The sequence below is a fragment of the Ambystoma mexicanum genome, chromosome 10 (genome assembly GCF_040938575.1).
Source record: "Ambystoma mexicanum isolate Mex_15411 chromosome 10, UKY_AmexF1_1, whole genome shotgun sequence".
NCBI classification, from domain to species: Eukaryota; Metazoa; Chordata; class Amphibia; order Caudata; family Ambystomatidae; genus Ambystoma; species Ambystoma mexicanum.
In genome coordinates, this window is record NC_090932.1 from 891,688,301 (window position 1) to 891,694,300 (window position 6,000).

Consider the following 6,000-nt stretch of genomic DNA (forward strand, 5'->3'; position numbering starts at 1 on the left):
TGTTCACCAAGAGCCTAGCACCGGTGGCGGCACGGCTGCGCCTGCAGTGGATCCACGTTTACACCTACCTGAACGATTGGCTCATCCGGGCAAGAACAAGGGATCTCGCCGTCGAACACACGGCAAAGACCGTCCAGCTGCTCACGGACCTGGGATTCTCCATCTTCCCCCAAACCCCTCCTGGCCCGTCGCACTGTTTCTGGGAGCCAAGCTTGATAAAGTGGCGCGATTGGCCTCGCCGTCGGAGGAAAGAACGCAGGCCATCCTGGGCAAGGTACAGCGTCTGCTCGGGATGATGTCCTCCTGCATCTATCTGGTGCGCCTGTGCAGGCTTCAGATGCGTCCTTTGCCGGAGTTTCTTGAAGCCGATGGATGCAAGCGACGGGCAGCTTCGAGGACAAGATCTCGCTCAACGAAGTATTCCGCCAAGCTATTCGATGGTGGGGCACCCATGCGCATCTCGCAGCGGGCAGACTTTCAGACCCCAGCATATCGGGTGACGGTGACGACGGATGCCTCCCTGTAGGGGTGGGGAGCACACACCGGAGATCTTCACGCGAGAGGCCTGTGGCTCCCGGAGGAGAGGCCGCTCCACATCAACATACTGGAGCTCCCAGCAGTGTTCTGGGCTCCCAAGTCTTTTCTCCCGTCCCTCAAGGGCAAGGTGGTGAGGATTTTCACCGACAACACCACCACAATGTTTTACATTCGGAAGCAGGGCGGAACCAGATCCCCTGCCCTAGCCAAGGAAGCCCAGGATCTGTGGCATTGGGCCGTCGCCCAAGGGATGTTTCTGGTACCCTTTCATCTGGCAGGGATAAAAAACACCATCGCCGACTCGCTCAGCGGAGAGCTGCGCTCGTGCCACAAGTGGGAACTGCGCCAGGATCAAGTGGATCGACTCTTCCGACGATGGGGCGAACCCCAGATCTATCTCTTCGCGACGGCGGCGAACTCCAATTGCTGGAGGTTCGCCAGCAGGTTTCCCCAGCCGAGGAGCATGGGCGATGCTTTCTCGTTCCCCTGGGACGGCCTATTCTTTTGTGTTCCCGCCGTTGCCGTTGCTACTCCAGCTCGTCAACCAGCTCAAGAGGTCCCGGTGCAGGATGATCCTCGTCGCACCGGCGTGGCCGAGGCAGATCTGGTTCCCGGACCTTCTGGACTTGTCAGCGTCCACACCAGTCAAGCTGCCGACGGACGTGGATCTTCTCTCCAGAGAAGGGGGCGCCATTCTTCATCACGAACCAGGGTCGCTGAACTTGCAGGCCTGGCTCCTGCAGCACTAGAGTTTGGAGGATATGACATCCCGGCCGACTGCAGAGGTTCTTGCAAAGGCCAGGGCATCCTCAACTCTCAGGTGCTACGGACATAAATGGAAGAAGTTCTCTGTCTGGTGCCGTGCACAGAAGATTAACCCTCTGCGGATTACGGCCCCTCAAGTATTGCTGTACCTACTGTCCTTAGCCAAGGCTGGCCTATCTCACGCTTCCATCAAGGTGCATCTGGCTGCCGTCTGACGTTACACCAGAACTACAGGACGGGCGTCCTTGTGGTCTCATCGGCTGGTGAAGGAATTTATCAAAGGACTGTTCCGATCCTTCCCGCCGGTGAAGGCCCCTGCCCCGGCATGGGAACTCAACGTGGTGCTGGCTAGGCTCATGGGGGGGGGGGGCACCATTCAAGCCTATGCATTCAGTGGCGTTGAAATTTCTGTCGTGGAAGACAGCATTCCTCGTGGTCATCACCTCTGCACGACGAGTGGGAGATCCAGGCCCTATCTTGCAAGCCTCCAGACTTGACTTTTCACGACACGAGGGTGGTGCTGAGGACACACCCCTCCTTCATGCCCAATGTGCCGTCGGACTTACACATCAACGAGCCCTTGGTGTTGCCAGTTTTCTTCCTGTCGCCTTAGTCGCCGGCTGAGAGGACTCTGCACTCACTAGATGTAGCTAGAGCGCTGAAGTTCTACATGGACCGCACGAAGAGTTTTCGGAAGACGTCACAGCTGTTTGAACTTTGGACCTGTGAACCAAGGGAAGGCTCTCTCGAAGACTTCCTTTTCCAGATGGCTCTCCGGCTGCATCATCCACTTCACCGGTTGGCAAACCGACCGTTGCTAGGCCATCCGAGAGCCCATTCGACCAGGGCGATCGCTGCTACCACGGCGTTCCTATCTGGTGTGCCCCTGCTCGACATCTGCAGGGCTGCCACGTGGAGGTCGACGCACACCTTCACGAGATTGTACTGCGTCGACCGGGATTCCAGGGAGGAGTCCAGAGTCGGCCAGGCAGTGCTGCACAACCTGTTCGCCTAAGGTGAGCCTGGTGAGGAGGTAAGAGTTGCTTAATGTTGAGTTGTATTGCTTGATATTGAGCCTTTTGCCACCTCACGTGGTTGTGCATGTGTATACTGCTATGTATTCTTATATTCATGAGCATGTGAATCCATGCCAGACCCCATGCTGGAGAAGGAACAAGTTACTTACCTGTAACTGTTGTTCTCCAGCATGGGTCTGGCATGGATTCACATGTGAACCCTCCCGCCTACCCCTCTGCGGCTCTTCACTTGGTCATACTGCCACTTTACGTGCTACCAAATCTGAGGATGGCTGCCAGGGGCGGGGCTTAGGGAGAGGGCAGTCATTGGCTGGGGGCAGTATGACCCAGAGACCAGTGATTGGTTACTACTAAGAGACATATCAGAAACGAAACTGATAGATTTTTTCTATACCGAGGATTCCCGGCCTGACGGGGAATATTCATGAGCATGTGAATCCATGCCAGACCCATACTGAAGAACAGTTACAGGTAAGTAACTTGTTCCTACTGTCGCTAGCCAAAGCTGGACTATCTCATGCTTCAATCAAGATACATCTGGCAGCGATTTCCCGATACACCAGAACTACAAGACAATGTCGTGATAAGCTTCTAGGCGCTTGCAGTAACCTGCACTTGCACTAACCCACTGAGCTATCTTGTGTGTATTAGAGCCTATTCGAAGCGTGGAGGAAAATGCTGACATCAACCAGGCCTCTCGAACTGGGTGAACCTGCATGTTTTTAAGGGGTTAATTGCGAAGGCCTTTCCTGAAGACCTAAAACATCTAGCATTTGCAAGAGGCTCTACGCAGCCCTTGGGAGCCAGGCACAGCTTTGCACAGCTTTGCTCGTCTTCGCTCTGCGAGTCAGGTGCACTGATAAGGCAAGAAAGTCAGATCTTCCCAAAACAGTGCACGAAGCCTGGGAGCCAAGACTGGCTGTTTCCAGTCTTTTAACTTTCCAAGCGAAAACATGTTTACTGCCCGGAAGGGTGAGTCTAGAAGCTTCTTGAAGAGCTGATATGTCATGATGATTGACGTGCAGCCCCTAATAAGAGAACTATACTTGGACCAGTGAGGTAGGGACTCATCCTGGGCTGTTGGTGAGACGCGCGTACCAAGAGGAACAGTGCCTGGACGACCAGCTGTGCACTATCTGGGCCGAGACTCCTAGCATCACACCCCCGCTCTGGTGTAGGACTGTGGGGGCTTGGCCAGTCCTCCTCCCCTCCTCTCTCGAGGAGTGCCGGGCACCTGTAGCGGCGAGGGTCCTGGGTGTGATCTGATCGTACCTTCATCTACATTTTATTAGGAGCGTAAGACAAAATAATTGCATATTCATCTGTGATTGATAATTGGCATTATACAGCTTGCACTTTCTATTTCCATATTATTGTAAATTGCTGCTTAGTTCTCATTAGACACTGTAGATAATAAATGCAAGCATCATATGTTCTGTGTGATTGGCTTTCTTCCGGACTGAGTTCATCGTGCGTCATAAACCTTACTTGTGTGGGAAGGTAATTAGGAGTGATTTACTTTGCACAAAGGGCTGGATTCCAGGGGGTGCGGGTTCTCGATCACTACAGACGGTCATCCCTGTGGTCCCATCGCCTGGTGAAGGAATTTATGAAAGGACTGTTTTGATCGTTCCCGCCGGTGAAGGCACCAGCCCCGGCGTGGGAGCTCAACGTGGTGCTGACCAGGCTCATGGGCCTGCCATTCAAGCCGTTGCATTCAGCCCCGTTTAAGTTCCTGTCGTGGAAGACGACGTTCCTTGTGGCCATCACCTCCACACGACGCGTGGGAGAGATTCAGGCCCTATCCTGCAAGCCTCCATATCTGACTTTTCACGATACGAGGGTAGTGCTGAGGGCGCACCCCTCCTTCATGCCCAAGGTGCCGTCGGACTTCCATCTCAACGAGCCCTTGGTGTTACCTGTTTTTTTTCCCGTCGCCGGTCGCGTTGCTGGATGTAGCTAGAGCGCTGAGTTCTACGTGGACCGAACAAAGAGTTCATCACAGCTGTTTGTGAACTTTGGACCTGTGAACCAAGGAAAGGCTCTCTCGAAGGCTTCTATTTCCAGATGGCTCTGCGGCTGCATCATGCACTCATCGGTTGGCAAACGGCGTTCTTGTCTGGTGTGGCCCTGTTGTACATCTGCAGGGCTGCTACGTGGAGGTCGACGCACACCTTCACAAGATTCTACTGCGTCGACTGGGATTCCAGGGAGGAGTCCAGAGTCGGCCAAGCAGTGCTGCGCAACCTGTTCGCTTAAGGTGAGACTGGTGAGGTAAGAGATGCTTAATGTTGAGTTTTGATGTAATGCTTAATGTTGAGCCTTTGCCACCTCCCGTGGTTGTGCATGTGTGCACTGCTATGTATTATATTCATGAGCATGTGAATTCATGCCAGACCCCATGCTGGAGAAGGAACAAGTTACTTACCTGTAACTGTTGTTCTCCAGCATGGGTCTGGCATGGATTCACATGTGAACCCTCCCACCCCTCTGCGGCTCTTCACTTGGTCGTACTGAACTTTGTGCTACCAAATCTGAGGATGGCTGCCAGAGGTGGGGTTTAGGGAGAGGGCAGTCATTGGCTGGGGGCAGTATGACCCAGAGACCAGTGATTGGTTACTACCAAGACAGATCAGAAACGAAACTGATAGTTTTTTTCTTTACCAAGGATTCCCAGCCTGACGGGGAATATTCATGAGCATGAATCCATGCCAGACCCATGCTGGAGAACAGCTACTGGTAAGTAACTTGTTCCTTAACTGTTGTAGTATTTTCCTTTCAGTAACATAAAGGCACTGTGGTACCCCAGGCCACAGCTCTACAATTACTGGTAAGTGTGAACCATTATTTCCTGTAGTCCCTAAATTGTTCTTCAGGTCAAAGCAATGTGGGTTAGGTTTGGGGTATGTAAATATTTTCGAGGCTATTAGTAGTTTGTTTTTAATATAGCGCACTCCGGTGGTCCTTATTGGACAAATGAAATGATGGATTTAACATCTTTCGGGACTGTAAAACCTATGATAAAACCTTACGCTGATCACTTGGTTGTAGATCTGCTTTGTGCCTGTGGGATATTGGTGTGTGGCTAAAATTATGCCATATTCTCCCTACCTTGACGCGTCCCTAGAAGCGAAGTGGAGCGCTCGGTAATGCAAGTGTTGCTTTTCATTCAAGATTTCTTTAATGGGGAATTGAATTTATAGCCACAGCTGCATAAGTTAGTGGTGCTGTGCCATAAATAATTGGTGCCAAAGATCCACGCTGTGCACTTTGGAAGCCCCTTGATGTTATAAAGGTTCATATACCATGCACTGTTGCTACCTGCATGGTTTCTTAGTGCTGTGTAATGCAAGGGGGATGGGCTTGGTCTGAGCAGGAGAATGCGCCAGAGAGCTGCGATGTACTGCTGGCAGCTTCAGTTGACACCATTCACCGAGTGTAGGTGTTATGGTTGGTAGCTGCTGTGTGCTTTGTTTAGTTGTGTAGTCAAGTGTCTGCGGTTTGTTGTGCTGTAGAGGTATGGTTGTTTAGTGAGCTGTATGCAGAAGGTTGAGTTTTTAGTAGGGTTGGTTGGGGGCAGTACTTGTTCTACCCCCCTCCCCATTGTACCGACTAAGTACTGCCAATAATCCTTCACCTTTAGTACATTTTGGTGTTGCAG

The 6,000-nt window shown here is 52.2% G+C and overlaps 1 non-coding gene across 1 annotated transcript; it reads left to right on the forward strand.

Annotated features, from left to right (window-relative positions):
- Positions 1–5,313: 5,313 nt before the first annotated feature.
- Positions 5,314–5,382, forward strand: LOC138496908 (small nucleolar RNA SNORD2). Its single transcript, XR_011278363.1, has one exon. It is a non-coding gene; the product is annotated as a small nucleolar RNA SNORD2 (small nucleolar RNA).
- The last annotated feature ends 618 nt before the right edge of the window (positions 5,383–6,000 follow it).